This window comes from Peromyscus maniculatus, chromosome 13 (genome assembly GCF_049852395.1).
Source record: "Peromyscus maniculatus bairdii isolate BWxNUB_F1_BW_parent chromosome 13, HU_Pman_BW_mat_3.1, whole genome shotgun sequence".
Lineage (NCBI taxonomy): Eukaryota > Metazoa > Chordata > Mammalia > Rodentia > Cricetidae > Peromyscus > Peromyscus maniculatus.
The window spans coordinates 48,130,481-48,154,239 of record NC_134864.1 but is presented as its reverse complement, the minus strand read 5'-3'; the positions used below and the strand labels follow the sequence as shown (position 1 = coordinate 48,154,239).

The following is a 23,759-nucleotide window of genomic DNA, read 5'->3' as shown; positions in this document are numbered from 1 at the left end:
TCTTCTTATTTCATGGCTGATATGAATTGAGATTCTTTGCACCAATGCTCCCCCCGCTCACTGCCCTGCTATTACATATGCTGAAAACCATGAACCAAAATAATTATTTCTCCCTTGAAAGTTGTTTTGCTAAAGTGTGATGTTGTCACAACAACAAAGCATGACTTCATGAGAAGTGGAAGCACCGATTTGGCAGAAGGAACATGAGTGTGTGCCTATCAGGTATGGAAGGTGAGTGTGTGCCTATCAGGTATAGAAGGTGAGTGTGTGCCTATCAGGAATGGAAGGTGAGTGTGTGCCTATCAGGTATGGAAGGTGAGTGTGTGCCTATCAGGTATGAAAGGTGAGTGTGTGCCTATCAGGTATGGAAGGTGAGTGTGTGCCTATCAGGTATGGAAGGTGAGTGTGTGCCTATCAGGTATGGAAGGTGAGTGTGTGCCTATCAGGTATGGAAGGTGAGTGTGTGCCTATCAGGTATGGAAGGTGAGTGTGTGCCTATCAGGCATAGAAGGTGAGTGTGTGCCTATCAGGTATGGAAGGTGAGTGTGTGCCTATCAGGTATGAAAGGTGAGTGTGTGCCTATCAGGTATGGAAGTTTTCGTGGTAACCTTTTAAATTCCATTTGGTTTTTGAAGCGGCATGTGTTTACTATACGTGTTAAGTTTCATATAGACAAGTTCTTTCAAAGATATCGTGTACTTTTGACCGTATTCAACCTCTTCCTCCCTTTAGTTCCCATTCCTCATTTCTCTCTCCAATTACTCTCTTCCTTTCCTATAGTCTCCGTTATGCTTTCCTGATCAGATAATTAAGTAGCTGATATCAACGGCAAATAGGTTTTTAAAGCCTTCACATATCTATGAAGTGCATTAAATACTTCATTTTGTTTAGAACTATCATGCAGCAGCTCTAAATATCAGTTTTATCAATGACGTGAACTTTAGGTAGATCTGGAGGAACATAAAGGTTATTTATTATAGTCTTCAGAAAATGCTAGCTATATTATATGACTAGTCCAGGCATTCTGATTCATGTATTACAAATTCAGTGAAAGGAATTACAGAGTGGATATGACTATAGAATTAATGAACTCCAGCAATTTGTTACATATAGAGTATCCTCACATCTATGGCAGAAATAATATTCAGTTACCTGTTCACTTTGGACTTTTGATTTGCCATTCTTTAAGAACAGAATCAATTATGATGAGTTTAGCATAAGCCTAAAACGACTGCAAAATCCTCAGGTCAAATGAACACAAAATTTAAATGAAAAAAATAAGTTGTAATTCAAAATGCCGTCAATTACTGCTTTCTGCTTTACTTATCAGAAGTGTAATGAAGCCCACCATTAAGTTATATCCAAAGAGGTTAACATAGGAGCTTGTAATATCTTAATCCGAGTTTACCAGGCATGTGCATTCATCTTTTCCAATAAGTTAGCACAGTGCCTCCAAGTCACTTCCTCACTGTTTCACATTTATCCAGAGTCACGGAGGGAAACAGATGACAGGCACTCTTCTGTCCTTCTGCTCTCACCCTCCGATTCCTTAGATTGAACTGTGTTTTATTTCTACACAGCAGACATTAAACTCATCAGTCTTGAATAGGATCTGAAGAACTTGCTGGAGGGTGGATGATACAAAACAGCAAAGCTGTTAAGTTACGATAGGGAATTTACTCACAACTTCTTGAACATTCATGTGGGTCTCCACAAATGTCATGAATATTGGCATAGCCCATAACTTTTCCCATCTATCCTCTAGATATTATTTTCAATGTTTCATTCATTTACCAAATTGTACAATAAATTAATATGAATCACTTGCAAAGTGTTAGATAAAGCCAATATACAGGGGAAAAATCAAAAAAATCCAAGTACTCTTCTTCAGTTAAAAAAAATAGATTCATAGGTGAGGCAATACCAGAGTGATATGCATTTGGGATTAATGTGTTCTCGGTTGATGCGCAGTAAGTTAGTCAAGGTTACCTCATCCTGATTGTGACCCTGATGACCTGCTTTCTACCTTGGTCAAATGACCCTACTATCATCTACAGGACAGTCTTGCACAGTGTGTTTGGTAAAGGTACTGAATGTCAAACAGTGTGGATGCTATTATTATTTAATACTTAGCCATATATCTGTGAGTAGCTGAAGATAAAGGAAATTAGGCTCATATTGATCAGGAAGAGCTGCTTAAGAAGATATACCGAAGGCTGGATCTCAGGCAGGTGGAGGAAATAGCAAGTAACTTACACAAGATTATCAGTGATGGCATCTTCACCATGAATTGGGTTCATTATAATTACCCTATGGCTTCATTCAGACCATTAAAAGGACTTGACCTAATGGTAAATCAGTCCAGAGATACTAATGAGATAGTCATTATTATTACTCCTAACAATTTTTCAGTATAACATTAGACAATGATGTATGCTGTAATACAATTACATCAGTAATGTCTTTACCCTTAGAACCCTTGGATATGGAAACTGAACTCGGGTACACACAGAAAGAGTACACAATGCTTGCATACATCTGCAGTTAGTTTCTGTGGTACATAATCCAGAAGACCATACAAATTGTTTTATGAGGACTGAGTAAGAAATTTTATTCATTTACATTTCATCAAATATTGTCCCCCAATAGAAACACCAGGCTTTTTTTCTTGCCTAATTAACTTGTCCTGTGCCTCACCAGCTACAAATTCACCCCAGTTATATTTATAAATTTGTGTTTATTTCTTTCAGTGAATCATTATTAGTAAAAATTGAATGTGGGTTTTCAGACTTAAAATTTGTATAGGAGATGTGAGATTATATCAGGTAAAGGTGGTAAAGCTTTGCCATCTCCATTTTAATTCAGAATTTTTAAACAGATTTATTTGAATACAGACTTACTACAACTTAACAAACAATTAAAGTAGGAAACATAGAGGGGGTGAAATCTGTACTTAACAATTTTACAAAGTATTACTTATTCATCATTACAATTAATTGATAATAATCTGTGGGAAGGGTATCCGTGTATGTATTGATGTATTCATTTCTAAGCTGCAGTTCTGTAAGGAAGGTATTTTAGTGCCTTTTGTGCCTCATAGATCTAAAGAGACGTAACTTTCCATCAAAATCCAGTGGATTAGTCCTAAAGCCAGAATTCCTATTCAAGCTTGCAGAAATCCAGAGCTTGGAGTATTTTCACACTTCCTTAATATGACTCAGTTTATTTTCCCCTCTGTTACTTAAAAATGAATTTGGAAATCATAACACAGGATAGAGTGCTTTTGACCAATTTTGCAAACAAACCACTTGATACTTTAGCCCGAAGGTTCTCAGCCTGTGGGTTGTGACCCCTCTGGGGTCAGAAGACCCTTTCACAGGAGGTGCTATAGGAAAACACAGATATTTACATGATGATTTAAAACAGTAGCAAAATTACAGTAATAAAGTAGGAACAAAAATAATTTTATGGTTTGAGGGTCCCTACAACATGAGGAAATGTATTAAAGAGTCACAGCATTAGGCAGGTTGAGAACCACTGCCTTAGTCATATATATTAAAATAAAATTATAACATCTGTCAACTATGGATACAACAAAATTCAATAACAGTGGAGATTGTAACATATTTAACCTCATTTAATAAAATAGGAACATCACATATCCCATTTGGTAATAGATATAAATGTATTGTATGTATTGACTTCATAATGGGTTATAGTATTTGCAACTGTTCCCTGAACTCAGTTAAAGCTAATGTTAAACTAGCATGGTTGTTAAAATATTCAACAGTATTTGACAACTCTTTTTGTATTTTACAGTTGTTCCGATTTTCTTTAGATGCCACATATGCATGATGAAGATTTGAAGGGCACCTAACTGTTCTCTTTCTCTCTCTGAAGAAAGCAGGTCATTGAAATTTTGATTTAGAATTACAAGATCATATGAGATCTAATTTTATTTTGAGGTTGATAAAATAACTCAGTGGGTAAAATCACTTACCACACAAAGCATAATGACCTGAGTGAGATTCTCCAGAACTCGTGTGAAAAGCTGCATGTGGCATGCTCTGCCATCCCAGCACTGCCGCACTGAGGTATGAGTGAAGACACTCCAGAGAGCCTTCCTTGAGAGCCTGGAGCATGCAGTACAAACACAACAACACAGACCCTGCCTCAATAAGGTCCAAAAGAACCGCCCCCACATATGTGCTGTGACACACACACACCCTTGTGTACACATACGCACACAACTCACCACCACACGTATATGACTGCACATGCTAATAAAAACCGTGATTGCTTTACAAATGATGTCGTAAACATGAGGCCTCTCTCCCTGAGAACATTTAAGTACTGTAATATATCCTTAACAAAGCAAAACAGAGTGAAAACTTTCCTTCCTTTCTGTGCCTTCTTTTCATCTCTTTCTTTATGGTCTTTCCTCTAGCAATATCTGCAACAGACCCAGGACCAAGTCTTTAACACATGGCCTCTAGGGACATTCAAGATGTAAATCATGACAGTCAGTGTCTAGATTGCCTAGGCTTTGTAAAACTCACATATTCTGAGCATTTCACTGCCCATTCAGCTGTCAGAACATGAACAGGGGGAAGGGAAGCAGATAAAATGGAATCCACATTATTTTTTGTCACACTTAAAAGAAAAACACTATGGATAAATTTCAGGGAATTTTAGCAATGGGCTAATGGTAAAAGTTTTCTTTTTTAGTTGGGTGGGTGGGAAACTGGCACTCCTTAGGTTATTTTACACATTTAAATTAAGTTATTTATGTTCTACCAATTACTGAAGGTAGTTGTGAGTTTCCTATAATGTGCAGAATCTTAATTTACACTTTACCATCTGTCTGTGTCTTAAGGTTTTAAGAGATTTTGCTTCATAGTATCCTCATGTAAATGCAATGCATCTTTGGGAAGACATCCACTTTGTGAAACACAGCCAATCCACACCGTATGGTCTCTAAGTTAGACACAAGTCATAGGAAAATTCAAGAGAGTGGTAATTGCTATTTTAAAATGATTCCTTGTTTTATTATCATAGTGCAGAGCTTTGAATACACACTAATCAACTGACCAGTGATTAAAAAAATTCTGGAAGGAATTCACTTGGAGGTCCTGGAAATTTATATAGCTTGTATTAGATTAGCTTGAGTGTATTACTTGCTGTATGAATTAATCATGAGTACCAGATGTAACAGATGACTAGTAAGTCAAGTTCAGACTTACATTATTGTTTGATTATAGAAAACTCCTGCAACATTTTGCTATTATTGGAATGTACCTCACTCAGGGTGATTTTTTTCTCATTCCATCCATTTACCTGTGAATTTCATGATATCTTTTTTTTTAACAGCTGAGTAAAACTCTGTTGTGCAAATGTTGCACATTTTCTTTATATATTCTTCCATTGAGGAACATCTAGGTTGATTCCAGTTTCTGGCTATTATGAATAAAGCCTCAATGAACATGGTTGAGTAAGTGTTCTTGGGTAGGATGCCCAAGAGTGGTATAGCTGGATCTTGAGGTAGATTGATTCTCAATTTCCTGAGAAACTGCCATACTGATTTATATCATGGCTATACAAATTTGCATTCCCAGCAGCAATGGAAGTATTCCCTTTGTTCCACATCCAAGCCAGCATGAGCTCTCTCTTGTGTTATTCTTCTTAGCCACCATTCTGACAGGTATAAGATAGAATCTCAAAGTAATTTTGATTTGCATTTCCCTGATATCTAAGGATGTTAAACATTTCTTTAAGTATTTCTCAGCCATTTGATTTTCATCTATTGAGAATTCTCTGTTTAGGTCTGCACCCCTCTTTTCCCCTTTTGGTTGCATTTCACACTTATTTATGTTTTAATTTATTTATCAATTAATTAATTTATTTAAATCATGACTGCAGCCTCCCCTCCTCTCCCTCCCTCCCTCCCCTTTTTCACTCATAATTGGATATTAACTATAAGTTAAGGAATAAGAATACTACAAGCCGGGCGGTGGTGGCGCACGCCTTTAATCCCAGCACTCGGGAGGCAGAGGCAGGCGGATCTCTGTGAGTTCGAGGCCAGCCTGGTCTACCAAGTGAGTTCCAGGAAAGGTGCAAAGCTACACAAAGAAACCCTGTCTCGAAAAACCAAAAAAAAAAAAAAGAATACTACAATCCACAGACCCAGAGAGGCTAGGAAACAAGGAGGGATCAAGTTTGATATATAATTTGTATATTAGTCCTCTGTTGGACATGGAGTTGGCAAAAATGTGTTATCATTCTGTAGGCTGCCGCTTTGTCTGATTGACAGCATTCTTTGCCTTACAGAAGCTTTTCAGTTGCACGAGGTCTCATTTATTAATTGCTGATTTTATAAAGTGCCTTCACTGTCAATGTTCTGGTTAAAAAAAAAAGTCATCTCCTTTGCCACTGTGTTCAAGGCTATGCTCCACTTTCTCTGGTATGAGGTTCAGTGTGTCTGGTTTTGTTGATGTCTTTGATCCACTTGTACTTGAGTTTTGTGCAGGATGATAGGTATTGATCTATTTGCATTCTTCTACATCCAGCCATCCAGTTTGACCAGCACCATTTGTTGAAGAAGCTTTATTTTGTTTCCATTGTGTATTTCTGGCTTCTTTATCAAAAGTAAGGTGTCCATATGTGTGTGGATTAATGTCTGGATCTTCAATTCAATTCTATTGATCAATATTTCTATTGATGCCAGTACCATTGCAGGTTTAGGTATGCGAATTTTTTTAATTCTACATACAAAAATTAAATTATGTAGTTACATGCTGTCTATGTTTTCACAGACAGTGATACAATTTTACTTTGTGGAGTCAATTAAAATGGATTCTCACTGACTAGCCCTTACTGCCCAATATGACTTTGTCCTCCTCACCTCTAGGTGAATGCATATCAAAAAGAATATTTGTTGGGCTGGTGAGATGACTCAGTATATAAAGGTACTCTCAATATAGCTTCTTTGATCCCCAAAATCTACATGAAATGAACCGACTCCCCAAAGTGCTCCATAGTAAGACTTCCTAAAGCAGCTCTATTAGGAAACAAATCATTCAGCTTTGGTATGGAAGCAGAGAGTCCCCAAAACCTTGTTTATTATTTGAGTATAATAAACTCATATTCTGGTGTGACAAAGATGCCAGGTGGCCCTCCTAGGTGAGTGTGCCGTGGCTTCGCTGTCCTAGTTCAGAAGGGGTTCTTTCTTCATCTGTATTTTTTTTTCTTGAATACTTTATGAATCAATTTTTGCAAACATGAAGCAGCTTTTTCAGATGCCATAGATGGAACAGAAGTGCAAGTTATCTGCAGTCTTTAGTTAATAAAGCAATCAGTTGTTCAACGATGCCCAATAATGACTTGCATACATACCTCTTTTTCCTTTATTTCCATAATTGTTTGGGTTTTTTTTTTTTAACAGAATCATGGCTTCTCTGTATAAATTTTGCTCTTTGCTTCATAGTGGTAAAATGGCTGCTATGCCTTTTTGTATTAAACTGTATTTCAAGACAGAAAAAAAAATACAAGAATGGAACATGCTTTCTTTTCTTTTCCAGTATTTTGGCTAATCTGGGGTGCATTATTTACCCACCCTTCAACCAATCACTGCTAATTGAGATGGTGAACAATGTGCTCTTAGAGCTCAGAATATGCACTCTCCCCTTCCTGTGTTTTCTCTTGTTTCTATTTGAACAGCACTACAAAGAAGCCAAGTGCACTAGATTAGTTCTACACAAAGATTCACACTTAGCTGTTGATTTAAAAAAAATAGTTATAGTATTAGACTCTGATAACTTGCACCCTGCCAAATCAAACCCCTCCATTAGTCAATCAACTGCTCATTTAAATATTCTCTAGAACTCCATCGTTATTCCTGAAAACAAATCTTAACTTCATCTAAGAGATGGTTAGACATATTGATACCTTCTGTTCCTTCAACCTTTAGATACAGCAATGCAGATTTAAATCTGTCAGAAAACTTCTTGTAGCATATTGTTTGTGTGGCTTTTTTCCTCGGCCACTCCTATATATTTTACTGACTGTTATCTTCATGGTTCCAATCACAAATTGAATGCTCTTTTTAGTTATGATGAGACTATGAGGAATAGGCCAGCTGAAAGCCATTTTACAAGATTCAGCAATCACTTTATGGTAATGGATATTGGTGTCTGGCACATCCATTCCGGTTTCTGCCTTGTGAAACACTTTAAAAGCAGATCCAGTTTGCTTAGCTTTACTTTCTGACCCTCTGGGAAGTGTAGGTTTGGGCATCCTTTCAAATGGGGTTGATCAGGCTCAGCTGATCTTAATTGTACATGTTGACTTTGGCTTTGCACAACTAAAGGTACCTGGACACATTTTAATAACAAAGTTTGACTTTATGTTGTTTCAAAGATGAGTAATTACTGATTCATTGTAACAAAAAGCCTCAATTGATTCAGTTTGTAGAACATTCTAGAGTCTTTCAAGGGGTTATTTTCAATTGTCTAGAGAAAGGAAGCAAACATCTTGTTCATCCCATTTTTGCAAATTCTGGTGGCAACTAAATAAATTGGTGGTGAATTAGTTCTTCAACTGATTTCATTAGAAACATAGTGTGGTCACTGTCTAAATAAGATACTTTATAAAAATTTAGAACTTGAATAGTGTCTTGGTTTATCCTTTCAGTCCATCCAACCGTATTCAAAATGTTGAACCTGAAGCCAGGGAGATTTCCCAGTTGATAAATTATCTGTTGCCCATGCAGGACCAGAGTTCATCCCCAACACCCCCGGAAAGGCTGGGGCTGGTGGGAGGCACCTTTTAACCTCAGTCTTGGGAGGGTATATAGACAGTGAGATCCCTGAAGTTTTTGGCTGGCTGGTCCAACCATTTGGTGATTTCAAAGTTCAGTGAGAGACCTTATCTCAAAAAATGATTGAGGAAGACACCTGATGTTGCCCTCTGATAGTTGAACTGTACACTCATACATAAACACAAACACATGGACATACCATAGTCATACCACAAAAATTGCTCAAACTGTTCACAATATGTGTTTTATGAAAAATACATGTTCAGGTAGTCTATACACTCATGATTGGGGAAAAGAAATATACATAGCTTTATAAAATAATATTTACTGTAAAATTTAGTTCCACAAGATTCTGAGTGCTATGTTACAAGTGTGTTATTTGGTCACCTTAGAAAACTTAATTAAAATCCTTAAAGAAATCAAAAGTTTATTTATTCCTTCACAGAACTAATTGGCTTCTGTAATTCTTAAGCTTGTTATTTTCTCTGAACTTAAAATAATACTTGTGAAGTACTTGTTCCACATGTGAACCAGCTTCCTGGGACACAGTTATTCATCTCTCAGCCAGAATTAACCAGATATAGCTGAATCCTCAGGAAATACTGCAAGAGTCCACTTCTCCATAATTTATAAATAATTGAGATTAGTTATTGAATTTAACTGCGGGCGGCTGCATTTGTGATATTCAGAAGACCCAGGAATAGCACTGGCCTTATCGTGGATTAAATCTTCCTGAAAATACTTACTGCTCATCTTAGTTCTTATAATGTATCCTCCCTCCATTTAGTATAATTCAGAAATTAAAAATCTTAAAGTTTAGTTGGGTTTAGTTCTTCTAAACCAGATGCTAAATTGTGTATCTAACCTTCTCTGGTTCCCAGTCACATTGAAAGTACCTTATTTCTTCTTATATTGTTCTTCCTTTCATAGTCATTTAACTTTTCTTTTCGTCTTGAAAATATTAACTTTTACTTTTAACTGAGATATAAAAACATAAGGGTTGTACATATTTATAGAGTACCATATAATATTTTGATATATGGATACATTGCATAAAGAGTCTAATAAAATCTAATGAGAAGATAAATTCCATTAGTGCTGTCAGACCCAAAGTCCAGGGATTCCGTGTCATATCATTAACTTGTATTAGCACCAGAATAAAGGATGGGAATGGATACAAAGTTGCAGAGCTGGGAGGAAAACCTGACAGTGCAGCCTTTTTACTGGGCGGGATTCTGAAGCCTGCAAAAGTGAAGGCTTACATATAGATAAAATGGATTTCACGTGGCATCCGTCTAAAATGCCACCCCAATTCAAAGAATGCCAGTTTGATGGCATTCTCCTTCCTCAGTCTTAATTCTCGTCAATTAATTTTATCAGCTTCTGCTATCAATTTCGATTTCATGGCTTCTAAAAGTGTTATCTTTTCATGCCATTTCTTTATAATGCATTAGTTCCCCCAAAAAGTTCATTCAATTTCCTTGGCCATGTAGGATTCATAACTGCTTAATGGTGATTTTTGTTTTAAAAGTATTATGTCCCTGTATTTTTGTCCCAAACCCCCAAAGCCCTGGAACATACCTATAATCACAGAATTTAGGAGACTAAAGCAAGAACATTTTGAGTTCAAGACCAGCCTGAGAAATATATGAGCTATTGCCTAGGTTGATAGATTATAGATGGCTGACATATAGGAATTAGTTTGATAATTTCATGATATGTAGAAATAATGTAATAATAAGTATAATTCTATTTATTATCACTTCTGTGGGGGTTTTTAGTGTTCTGGATTTTACGTAAATCATCATTTCATCTTAGAGATTTTTAGTCTACTAAGAAAGCATCTATGATTTTAACAAGTTTGTACAGAAAGGCTTTTTTTTTTGTTTAAAGAAGACACAAACCATCTCTTTCTTAGAGAATCCAGACAATGGTGCTGTAAAGTAGGCAAGAGCAGTGGCTGCTGGGAGTTCATGGATGTGCTGTTACTCTGTATACATCAACCTATGTTTTCTCCATGATGATCTTGTGCAGGAGATATTTATGAAATGGCGAGTTGGGGAGGCATGCTTACCCTCCCTAAAGCACTACCAGTAGCAAACATCACAGCCCCATTTTGACGTTAAGACTCACAGCCAAGCATCACTCAGGAAGCCATGCTGCTAGTAAAATTAAATGGTTCAAAGTGAGTAAATCAACTTGTTGATACAATGAGGTACATCGGCGATGGAACCCCAAGGCAAAAAGTTTGTGCCCAAGAAAAAATTTTGTGTGAAATTTTTTTTCTAGAGCAAATAAATAATCCAATATTTTATCTACTGTAAATTCTGGGCAGGGACTTTTATGAGTAAAAATATCTATAATGAAATACGATTCAATCATGGAAAGACTTAGCCTTGTTTACCACGAAGTTGTTAAGCTCTCACTTGTTATGTACAAAAAATGAGTCCCGAGCTATTTGGGCTTTGGCTGAAAATGACTTCCTGCAATCATGCACAGACTTCTAATTTTAAACATTAAGGTTTAGAGGCTGACAGCACAGTGCCAGGAGCAAAGCATATTTGACAACCCCTGGGATTTAATTTTAATGCTAAAGTCTAGAGTCAAGAAAGCAACGTGATGTCCCTCACTCATCTTGAACTTGCATGCCTCCGTCATCATTTCCTATAAAAACTACTTCTTTTAAGTTCTGTTACGTGTGTGACAACAAATGCATATTTAAAGAATTCATTTAGCTTGGGGAGCGTTTAAGAACCTAGCAAACATTCTCTGAGAGCCTCTAGTATTTGAATTTTCACAGCAAATGCTATTAGTAGGCAATGCATTCATGTCAAAGTATCAATGACTGCCTTGAATATTGCTGCTGTGGCTAAAGTCACCATTTAATATCTAAGGTAGGGCTTAATAAATAGCAACGTTATTGAACTGTGCTGGAGTTCATTGGGGATTTCATATCAATTTTCCTCTGTTGCTCTTAGTTTATGGTTGTCTCTGTCACATTGCTTAATCGACCTTACCCCTAGATGAGGTAATTGAGGACATTACCATGACCTAAGGATGAAGATAACATGAAAAGCAGAAGGGTCTCAAATCTTCTGAGTATGCATAGCATGTGAGTAATCTGCCTCACAAAGGAAATATGGGGAAAATAAGGAAAACAGCCCTAATTTGTAGAGTTAGCTAGTCTTGGTGCATAAAAACTCTTGTGTGGCCAATTGCTAGCTGTTCATTGATCATGTGATTGGGAAACCATGCATGCATTTGGTCTTGGAAGAGGGTAGGAAACATCCCTAGTATAGAGATCATGGAGCAGGGTTCAGGAGAATGGCCCAAAATCAGAGCTTCATAGCTCTTCTTTCCCAATAGAAACTGCAAAGACCAAAGATATTGCTAGAAATATGTGTGTGTGTACAATTACACACACACACCCATAGATATGTGTGTGTGTATATATATATATGTGTGTGTATATATATGAGTGGCTGAACAAGTGTTATCATATAGCCCTTGCTTTCAGTGTTTTTAAAAAGGTATTTTTTCCTAGTTATTACATCATTTCCCAATCCCTTTACTCACTCCATACCTTTGCATATACCCCACTTGCTCTCTTCCTAATTCATGGCCTATTTTCATTATTTATTGTTACATATATGTATATATACATATATGTTATTATATGTATTTAGAAATATATTTGTTATTTTCCTAAATACATAAATATATCCTAACCAATCTATATAATGCTACTTGTATGTGTCTTTTCAGGGCTGGCCATTTGGTACTGGATAAACAATTGCGTGCTCTTCGATGGAGAATACTATTTCTCTTGCTCTCAGTATTCTTTAGTTGCCTATACATTGGGTTGACACATTTTGCCTCCCCGCACCCCATGCTCTGTCCACTTTAGCAAGTCTGTTGTTGCTGTCCTTGTTCAGCTCATGTTTAGGCAGTTGTCTTGGTAAGAGTTTATGGGTATGTTTTCTGACATTCATAGGTAGACACAACCTCATAGCAAACTCCTTGATCTTCTCCCATATCAAAGAAAATTTTCTTTGCAACAGAAGTAGACCATTACAGAAAAAAAATCAAAATACATTCAGGAATTTTAAGGAATAACTAGAAAGAGGCAAAAAAAAATAGAGAAAGAATTCTAAACAGCTGTCAGAACCCTAATTATCTTCCTTTTGTGATCTTATATCATTTTTTCTTGCTTGTCTATTTTATAGGTTGTTTCTGTGTCACTACCTAGAATTCAACCATGAAGTTTCAATTTGTAAAACTAATTTGCTGGACGTGGATTTAGTTCACTTTTGAAAGCATGCATGAGTGTGAGCCAGTGAGACAACTCCAGGGATCAAGGCCCTTGACACTCAATATTGCAAACCAGACACCAGAGTTTGCTCTCCAGAACCCACCTAATGGTGGCAGGAGAGAACCAGCTCTCCACAGCTGTCTTCTGACTACCCACGTGTTCCGACAGCACACATATGATAACAATGGAGAAAATAACTTTCAGTGCCATCTATAGTCTTAGAAAGCCGAGGTGCTAGCAAGTATTTAAAGAGTTTATTCATTTGTTAATCATCTGTTCACTTTTTCAACATGTACAAAAGTGAACTTGAGGTTGCGCCCTTCATGGTCTCAGCTTCTTAGGAGGCTAACGTGAGGGTGTTGTTTGAGCCCAGAGGGTGGGAGACAGACAGACTGCACAATTGAGAAAGGACTGGTTTCTAAGCAAACAAACAAGCTTGGGTGAAATCTGCTAGGTAGGGAACAGGGACTTTTTTTTTGTTTTTTATGGGGGCAGAGAGCTACTCATTTTGATTTTTAGAAAATTCTGAGAGGATGGAAATACTAGAATGGGATTCTTCACTGATATTTGTGATGGGGCTGGAGGTAAGGCACATTAATGCTGAGAACATGTAGAACCACAAAGAAAGTTCTAGTCATTAAGTAATGAAGAAGCCTTCCTACAACTTAGATAAAGTGAAATTAAAATTGAAAGTTTTCCTTCTTGCCGGGTGGTGGCAGTGCACACCTTTAATCCCAGCACTCAGGAGGCAGAGCCAGGTGAATCTCTGTGAGTTTGAGGCCAGCCTGGTCTATAGAGCGAGTTCCAGGAAAGGCGCAAATCTACACAGAGAAACCCTGACTCAGGAAAAAAAAAAAAAAAAAAAAAAAAAAAAAAAAAAAGAAGTTTTCCTTCTTAATAAACTGAGTTTCTTTGACTTGTCCACTCAGCAGCTGTTGAGCTTAGAGGGAATTCAAGGCCCAGAGTTACCAAATGGCCTTCTTGTAATTAGTTTGTGGTATGATTTGAACTCACTGTATGAATTAAGTAGATATCTGTGGACTAGCCAAGAAGCCCAAGTAATAATAATGATCTACTTCTCAAGTTGGGAAATCTTAGTCTTCCACTCCTGCCCTTCCCTGAAGGATGAACTTCAAAACATGGCCTCAATCTCTGCTTCTGCAGTGTGTAGCTGGTATGGCACTAGTCAGCATGCTAATGACTATATTCCAGTTGTCCTGTTCAGAGTGCTAGTTCTAGGCAAGGGAGACTTTCTGCTTAAGAAAACTAGAAAACACCTTCAGGTATTCTTTCATTTGAAGATTTATGGTTCTTCTACTTCTTAGGGTTTTTTTGTTTGTTTTTGTTTTGGTTTGGTTTTTTGTTTTTGTTTGTTTTTGTTTTTGTTTGTTTTTTGCTGCTAGGCAAATTAATTTCTTTTATGGGCTTGAACTTCATCATCTGTGAATAACACTTTCTTAAGTATTAGGTAAACCTTGTGAAGTGCTTAGCACAATGCCTGGTATACAGTGGTTCTCCTACTCTGCCCTCTACAGCTGAGAAAGAACACAGAGATCAAAATTGGTGCCAAGTTCCATTTCATGTACCTCCACCCATCTTTGTGAACACACACATGCAAACACAAAGACATCATGACCTGGTTTATTTAGAAGTGTTTCAGGGTCAGAATAACATAACATGTGGACCAATAAAGGAGTGGTCAGATACTTTTATTGAGGTCCCACAGGTCAAGAAATAGACATCTTTTAACTCTTCTAGTTTAATATGTAGTTCCTTTGAACTACTAAAAACAATTTGACATCATTAAGAATTAACATGAAGTAATCATTGGGAAGTCTGTGGTCTCCCATTTACTGGTAATTGAAAAGAATTTATTTTTACAGAACCCACTTAGATACATATGTATTTTTGAATTCTGTGCTTCTGATTTTCTCTATGAGATCAGACAATAGATTGTTGGCATCATCTGGTTGACTCATAATGAGAACATTCTGGCTGCGTGATAAGGACTTAAAACTTCAGAGCTGCATGAGAGTCTGATGACAAATGATGCTTGTCTTGCCTGTCTGGTAAGAGGAGTGGATTGCTGAATTATTTTCATGGGTAGTAAGAAATGGCAGGAAAACAATTCCCAGTTTGCCTACTGTCCCACCCACCTGATGAGAAGCTTACCTAGGCTCTCCTAGTAGGTCACAAGTGCCAAATGTTTATTTGCCATTTTGAAATGAGCTTGGATCCCCAAGAGGTACTAGGGACAGAGTGAGCTATGCTCTCTTGGGATTGGTACCTTTTATTAAGTAACCAAATGTTGAATATTGGAGAGATGAAAGCTGAAAATATGGTGACACAAGGCCAGACAGGATGGGAATGCCAAGAAGGGCACAGAAAATGGATGCAAGAAGGAGCTCACACTTGGCTCAGTCTCTCCTGTGTTCGCATGGATCGTGTGAGAAACTCACTGGGGAGCTTACAGCGTTGAGCTTGAAATAATGTACTTTGGGGTGCTAGTGATTGAACCCACGACCTCATGATACCAACCATATTCTCTACTGATCTCTCCAAATTCTAGTCTTGAATTCTAAACATTTTTTTACATACTCTTAATGTTAGCTCTTTGGAATCTGAATATCTTTTGTTTATAGTTTATGCTACAGAATAGTTGATAAAATAATATCATGATGTTCATGTGACTCCCAGATTCACCTCTTTTTAATCTGGCAACATGTTAATGTCATCCTTCTCTTATCTCTACATTCAAGAACACATTCTCTCTCTCTCTCTCTCTCTCTCTCTCTCTCTCTCTCTCTCTCTCTCTCTCTCTCTTTCTCTCTCTCTCTCTCTCTCTCTCTCTCTCTCTCTCTCTCTCTCATTTTCTTTGGAACCATTTGCAAGAAGAGAGTCATTGACATCATGACATCTTCAGCTTCAAAGAATCTTCCATCTTTAAAGGCCTTGACCATCCCCTTACCACATCATTTGCAGAACCACTACAAATGAAGTTAATATTTATTCAATATTATCACCCTGTAAAAAACTCTATTTAATTTTCTTCAGTTTCTTAGAAATATAATTATTGCTATTTTTAAAAAGTAATCCAAAGACTAAATCAAACTTACCATGTTTCTTCAGTGTCCTTTGATCTATCAGACAGTCTCTAATTTTTTTAAGCAATACACTGATAATTCCAGAACTCCCAAGTGTCTTAGATAATGTCATACACTATTTAACTTCTTATTGATTCCTAAGGGTTTTGCTCAGTTTATATTTGACAGTGGGAAATTCTGTTATTGAGGACTTCCTAGCAGCTGGTTGTTTAAAGTGTCCTTTCACCTTTAATGCGGATGGAATCTGTGAGTAACATTGTGAGCCCATGGAACCATCCTGTTTTTCAATAACCCAATAGTTTCCGCATGTATTTATAATCATGTGGATTCACTATTATACTGTGGATTGCAATGGGCATTTAAATTTCTTTAGTTCTACTTTACTCTCATCCACCTCCTATTCTGTAAAACTGGAAACTCATGGATTTTCTTTGTTCAATGACTCACAAAATTTAACATGATTGTCAAGTTAAATGGGACTAGAATCCATTCTAAGATATCATTGATGAGCCCTATAAGTACCTGCCTTCAGTACCTGCCTTTTTCTGGTGCAACAATACAGCCAGAATCTCTGAACTTACCCTAGTCCAGTCTTGGGTTCAGCAACTTTTCCTTAAGGACCTCAAGTCCCTTTCATAAATGATATTTTTGAAACCAAGGCTGGAGCATCATGGCTTTTAAAAGACGGTGAAATCCTTGGCTGTTTATTGGGTCATCAGAGAAGCAAGCCTTCCACTTATTTGAAGAAATACTGGCACCCACATGAGCCTCCATGTTTTGAAAGTAAGTAGCAGACACAGGACAGATATGAAAGGGGAGGGGGAAGGAGGGAAGAAATAAGCTGGCTTTCTCACAGTGTAGACCCTTGTCTCAGAGTTCCACAAAGGTTAATAGAACTGACCAAAAGACTGTGGACTATATTCTAATCTTTCCCTAAGTGTTAGTTGGAAAGTTAATAGAGCTGACCAAAAGACTGTGGACTATATTCTAATCTTTCCCTAGGTGTTAGCTGAAAGAAATAACACCTTTTATGTTGTGGACAGACTGTAATCTCTTTTGAAGCCAAAACATTTGTCTTATGAATGATGAATCTCAAATGTTCAACTTCTAGATTTACCCTTATAAGTGATTTTGTAAGTCCTTTAAATATGGTGGTTCTGAGAATTTGATATTGTTTTAACTCTTTGATATTTTCCTGATGGGTGAAGGACCTGTGTCACAGTAAAGGTGCTCATGTCTTGATATTCTTAGATTATTTTTTTTGAGTGTGCAGGCAAATATTTTTTTCTATTATGCTTCCTATAATTTAACAGCAAATAAAATCCAGCCTCCTGTCTACAATTTCATCTTTAATTCATACTATAAATATCACTTGTTTTAACTTCCAGGCTCTGCTGAATGTGCTGCATAATTTTCTACTCTCTAATTAAAACTCCCTTTTAATATTCCCCCTGTAACCACAGGTAATGACAAATTGGGCAAGAAAGAGAAGAGCAAACGAGTGCTGCTTAGCATTTCATTAATTTCAGGGAAGCAAAGCAAAATGGTCCAGATGTCTAGGAATCAAAAGATCATTCCTTTTAACTATGCCAGGAATTTTTCTCTTTTCTAAGGATGAGGGGGCAAAAGTTGGATGAGAACAGAGCAAGGGGAACACGCATAGAAGCAATGGGTTTAGAGCACCTGTTTCCACATGAAGCTAGGCTAGAAATAAAAAAAAAAAGAGCAAAGGTCTTGTGATTGTGTGATCTTTGTGTTGGTTTGTCCTTTTTTTCTCTGTTTTCTTTTGGTGTTACATTCAGACCAGAGAGAGGATACCAGATGCCTCTTGTGTGCTCTGGCTTGCTGGGGTAGGAAAGGAAGGTGATTGGTTGAGTTTGGTAGAGTGGTAAAGTGCCATTTCAGGAATTTCTCATTTTCTAATACAGTGCAGAAAAGGTGACTCCAGAGTAGTTCAGTAAGCACATAAAATGTTCAGGCTCATGGAAAAACTTGGATCAGATGGTCCCGGTAATATAGCTGTTAATGTACTCATGGGTTGGTTGCCCTTGGAAAACTTATGCAGCATCCTTGAATATCCATTTGCCCACCTCAAAATAGGACTGTAATTCAACCTTCCATATAAGATCATATCAACAATTTCCTTAATAGGATTTAAAATATTACTAAGCATTCAACAAGCTCTCCTTTTCATTATTTATTTATGCTAAGTAGTAATGCTTAAAAATTTTCCTTATTATCAATATTTGAAAAGCTAAGAACATTCCAACTAACAAATGAATGTATCAAAGACCCCATCTCCAAACTGTGTTTTCCAACTTTATTTTGTTGGGTTCTTTAAATGCCTTCTTTTATTGGCATTATATATTAAAAGACATTCGTGTTACCTCACTTCACCTATGTTACCCTATGTTACCTCACTTCAACAACTCAATGTAAGAAACACTGAGGAAGTAGCTGTGGCTAGGCCTGCTTTTAGGGTTGGAGGTACAGAAATACAATGCAAATATAATGCAGTACTGATGCAAAATGCAATTCTCTCTTCAAAGGCAGTTTATTCTGGAGCCAAAAATGTGTGACCATGTCCATGGAGACCAACTCAGGATTCCAAAATACTATATTATATAGTGGGAGTGGTTGCATGAGAGTTTTGTTAGTTACAGAACAAAGTCTTTCTAAAATATTTTTACAGAGTGACAGGCAGGTGGTTAAGCAAGTGGAGAAAACTCTGCTAGAGTTTTCAGATGTTGTCTGATGACATTCTTAGCTTTTGGATTGGTGGAAGCTAGTGGTTTGTTAAGAACAGAATGTAAGGTTTTGATAGTCACAAGGGTGTTAGGTTAGCCACAGATGTGAGCAATGGGTAGCTTCAAAGGAATTAAAAATGATCCTAGACAAATTTGTATTGGTCTGCAACATTTTAACTCTTCCTAATCTCGAGGTTCAGTCATTTGGCTGTGTAGAATCTTCTTTACCATGAGTGTGACTTTTCCTACCCTTTCTGTTGTCTCCCTTCATTTCCTTCTGAGAATTTCAGTTAACAGTAGTGCTTGTCTTCAAGTGGTTCACTCTGGTGGGATGGACCATTATTTGGACAAAGAAATGCCATATTACAAGACACAGTGGAAATATGAACCTGAGGGAATCAAGGAATTCCTTGTACTTTAGAGTCATGAAGGATGAGCAGATGTTCTCCAAATTAAGAAAGCTGAAATGGATTTTTCAAAGTGGAAATTATTCTAAGAACCATCAAATAACTTGACTTAGTAACTGAAAATGTCTTCTAAGATAATGCTTTAACTCTAAAGCAAGCATGAGCATGCACATGATTCTAAATATTGTAACTTGGAATCAGTCATAAGGTCCATGGCTCTAATCAACATTTATTTATTTGTATTTTAAAATGGGCATTTGTAATTTAAAATAATGGAATATCATTTATCTTTTCATCTAAAGCATGGGAGTCATAAAAGTACCTACAATTGGATGTATCTACTTCTACCTTGGGAGAACAAAATCCAGAGTGATTCTAGATCATGGCAGGTCCCAGAATACAGGAGATTTTATTACTTGATTTCTACACATCCCTAGCCATATAACAGATTAAAGTTTTTGAGAATTTTCATCTCTTAATGAAATAGTGAATCATTAATGTTAATTGTTTACACACCCTAGAAAATTAAGGCTGTGTTGTTTTAAATATGAAATTGGTCCCTAGCTGCCAGATTAATCATATTATGCATATTACTGATAAGAGCTTACATATCCTCAGAATTTTCATCACAAGGACTAATATGCCAGTCAATAACCTCTTCAAGGTAACCATTTTTTACTATGTGAATAGTGTAGATTACATGTAGATCATGTGAGGGCATATAGTAGTGGAATATAGTTGTAAAGGCACATGACCTGACTTTTTTCATCTACCTGTCTCCTAATTTTCTCATCTATAACATAAATCTAATAGTAGCTCACAGAGTTGTTCAAGGATTAAGTGAATTATTTTTAATGGCTCTAAATTGCCTAGTGGCTACTTCTTATTAAGCACTTTATGAGCTTCTCGTTATTCTTCATTGAGACCCATGCAAATCACTCTTTTTTGGAAGTCATCAAAATCCAGATGGGAATTGCCATAATCTCTCCATCTTACCCCCAAAATAGTTCTCAAGCTCATAGTGAAGTCCTCTGGCCTCCCTCAAAGGAAATAAAACACATTGCTGGAATTCTTCCTCATGGGAGTTACCCCCTAACTTTATTAAACCCAATCTATATTAACGTTCATCTGGATATCTCCCAGTGTGCATGCTGGCTCTGCTGCTCCCAAATCCCCTATGGAAGGTTGTGTTCTTCCACTCTGCTAAAACTCTGAAGGATCAAGGAATTTAGAACATTCACCTTTATAATTTTGCAGTTGAATTAATACATGCTTTGTTGTTCATATGTGGCTACTTGTTTGTAAGTATTAGGTTGAAACACCACTAAATAATAAAAAAATGTTGACAGAATGGATGGACAAAGTTGTAATTTTATGAACTATATTCATAGGTTCTTTTAAAAGTATATGTCATAAATAGAGTTTTGGAGTCCTCTTGGTACTCCAATCTGTCTCCACTGTCAGCATGAAATAAAGGTCAGGTTTATCTTTAAATGTCTTTGTTTGGAGTATCTGTCTTTCACAGATTTTATCTATTATTACATATTGTAGTTAATAATGGAAAGATAATAAGGAAGGAACAAAAGGTAGAAAAATAAGTAGAAACTCTAAAATGTTGTGACCTTTAAAATGAATCTATGATTTTAAAACAATTTTCAACTGAAGAGTATATTGGTAGAACTTGCTACCTCTTTATACAAATTCATATCCACATGGAATACGGATACAAAGGCCCATGTTTGGAATCAACTGATAGTGTCTCATGGGAGACAGATACCTTGATATTTGTTGAAGAAAGAACTTATCCTGGTGACTTTATTTTTCAGCTGTAGTCCATGAATTATTAGCACCAGAATCAGCTGATTGTGAAAGCCACATCATATTGGTGAACCACTTTTGGACTCCTAAATGAAATCACATAGAGGTGAGGCCCAGACTCTGCAGTTTAGTACAGCTCTGTGGACTCAAATAAAAAGATGATGTGAGCCATGGTCTCCAGTTTCACACTCTGCCCTTTAGGTGGTGCTAGGGATGCATGCTGGGGCCTTACTGGCATATAGCCGGCTGCTTTGAACTACAGGTGCAAAGAACTGAGTACCTTACATTCCTCACTCTTTGGTCCTTGGACATAGACCCATGAAAGTTTTTGTTTGCCTTTTTTTTTTTTCTTCTAGTTTCTTTTTAATCTCTGATCATAGCGTCCTTCCTCTTCCCCCACAGGGCCTTATTGCACATGTTTATGTGTATCTCTCCTTGATATTGTTATCATTGTGTTTACCTTCCTAATTCAGAATGGTTGCTTGATCCCTGCTTCAAAGCTTCCAACAGTTCCTGTTTACAGGATTCTTCTGTCACGTTTGAGTTGTCAAGACTGCTTGCTCTGGGACCCTCAGTTGTCTTTAGTTCCTGCCATTATAGACATCTTAATCTGCTTCAGGCAGACTCCCCTCTCACTGGTTCCCTTGTGAAAGCCTTGTGTATCTTCTCATCTTGTAATCTCTTTTTAAATCTGGGCTTAAAAAATGTTCTCACTGATGATGTTTCAAGCTACCTAGGTAGCAAGTGTTCAGGAAAACTACAAATCAGTGGAAAACACCCTTAAATTGCATTATGGAGTGAATTGTGTCTAGGTTTCCCTTAATTATGTCTTTCTAGCCATGATTTACACATTCTTAAAAAGAATATCCATAGATACTTTGAGCCAAAAGTTGGTTTTCTTTTATTCACAATTGGCATGCTATTATATTGCCTAGCTCCTGGAGCCATTAGAATTTTGTTAACTAACCTATGTTACTAAGAAAGTATGATGGACAGCCACAAATCTATATATTTACTAATACAAAACATGTGTCTTTTGCTAGAACTACATGCACTCAATTCAAAGCTCACTGTGATGGATTCTGCAGTATTAGTTTCAGGGGCTCAAGATTAAAATACTGTGCTTGCACCTTTTATCTGGTACCCAGACATCTGAAAAGAAAATCACTTTAAGCAAACATGTGTGCCTCTGTGTGTATGTATTTAACACAAAGAGAATGCAGCCACTAGGGCCGTGGTGATGACATTCACTCCTTGTGTTTTTCATTCTCCCTCTGTAAGTCCCTGTTCACTTGCATCTCCAAGCCCATGAGCCTATTGAGAGTGATATTCTCTCTTTCCAAGATAATCATCATGGTAGGACTAAGTTAATTTATGCCATTGATGGGACAGAACCAAACCCACTTGCATATCATTGATACATGTGAGTCCAAAGTAGAGAACCAACCATCCACAGAGAATGTCCTCCGTCAAGACTTGCTGAATCTAGCAAATTCTGGACTAATGATGACTGCAGGTGTTTGGCCAATATTGATGTTGTACACGATTTATAAGGCTCTGTTGAAGGGGGCATGGAGCTCAAGCTTTCCTTGGAAGAGTGTCTGTTTAAAAGCGCTATCAATCAGACCCAGCTGGGCATCCAGAAATGCCAGCCACTGGATAAGACCCTTCAAGTGGCTCAGCCTGCTTCACCTGGCAGTGTGCTGAGCTGGTTTATAAATGAAGTTCTGTGTGCTTGCAAAGCTCCAGACCCTCCAATCCTGTCATACAGACCTCATTCCTCTTGTTTTATCCTTGGAACTGAGTACTTTGGCTCTCCTCACGTACACCATCCATGTCCATTTACTTTGTCAAGTGATCCTTGGAGTAGGATGTAGTATTTCTGGGCTGTTTGGTGATCTTACACACACACACACACACACACACACACACACACACATACTTTTTAACTTTTTTTGTTATTTCCCCTTTTATCCCTCTTTAAGTGAATGTTGTGCCAATTTCTCAACATTTTCTTTGTGCTTTCTTTGTGCATTTCTGTTTTTTTTTCTTTTTAAAACTGTTATTCTTTGACTAATTTCATACATATACGTAATTTATCTCTGTTTATTTCTTTCTTTCCCGTGTATGCATGTGTTCTGTGCACACATATGTATATACATATTCACATGTGTGTATGCAGTTGTGCACGAACGTGTGTGCATGCCTGTGCACATGGCTGTACAGGCCTAAGTATGATGTCTGGTGTCTTCCTTGCTCTCCACTTTATTTACTGAGACAGAGCCTCTCACTGAACCCACAGCCTGCTGGTTCCAGCTTGTCTAGCTAGCCAGCTTGTTCCAGTGATCCCTATCTCTGCCTCTTGAGAGCTGGGATTACATATGGCCACCAGGCTTGTCAAGCTGTTACTTGTGTTCTGAGAATCGAACTCCTGTCCTTACTCTTGAGCAGCAAGTATTGTATCCACCAAGCTCTCTCCATAGCCCATCCATGCATTTCTCTCTCTCTCTCTCTCTCTCTCTCTCTCTCTCTCTCTCTCTCTCTCTCTCTCTCTCT

The 23,759-nt window shown here is 37.3% G+C and overlaps 1 protein-coding gene across 19 annotated transcripts in view; it reads left to right on the top strand.

Annotated features, from left to right (window-relative positions):
• Map2 (microtubule associated protein 2) overlaps positions 1–23,759 on the top strand; it is a 280,850-nt gene that overhangs the window by 106,679 nt on the left and 150,412 nt on the right. For 11 of the 19 annotated variants that reach the window (XM_042260210.2, XM_042260207.2, XM_042260208.2 and 8 more), the window contains exon 1: positions 15,092–15,196. The exons of the other annotated variants lie outside the window; for them this stretch is intronic. The gene's annotated coding sequence lies outside the window, so the exon portion shown is untranslated. Of the gene's footprint in view, positions 1–15,091; positions 15,197–23,759 lie in introns of those variants that run through there. 19 annotated transcript variants of the gene reach the window in all.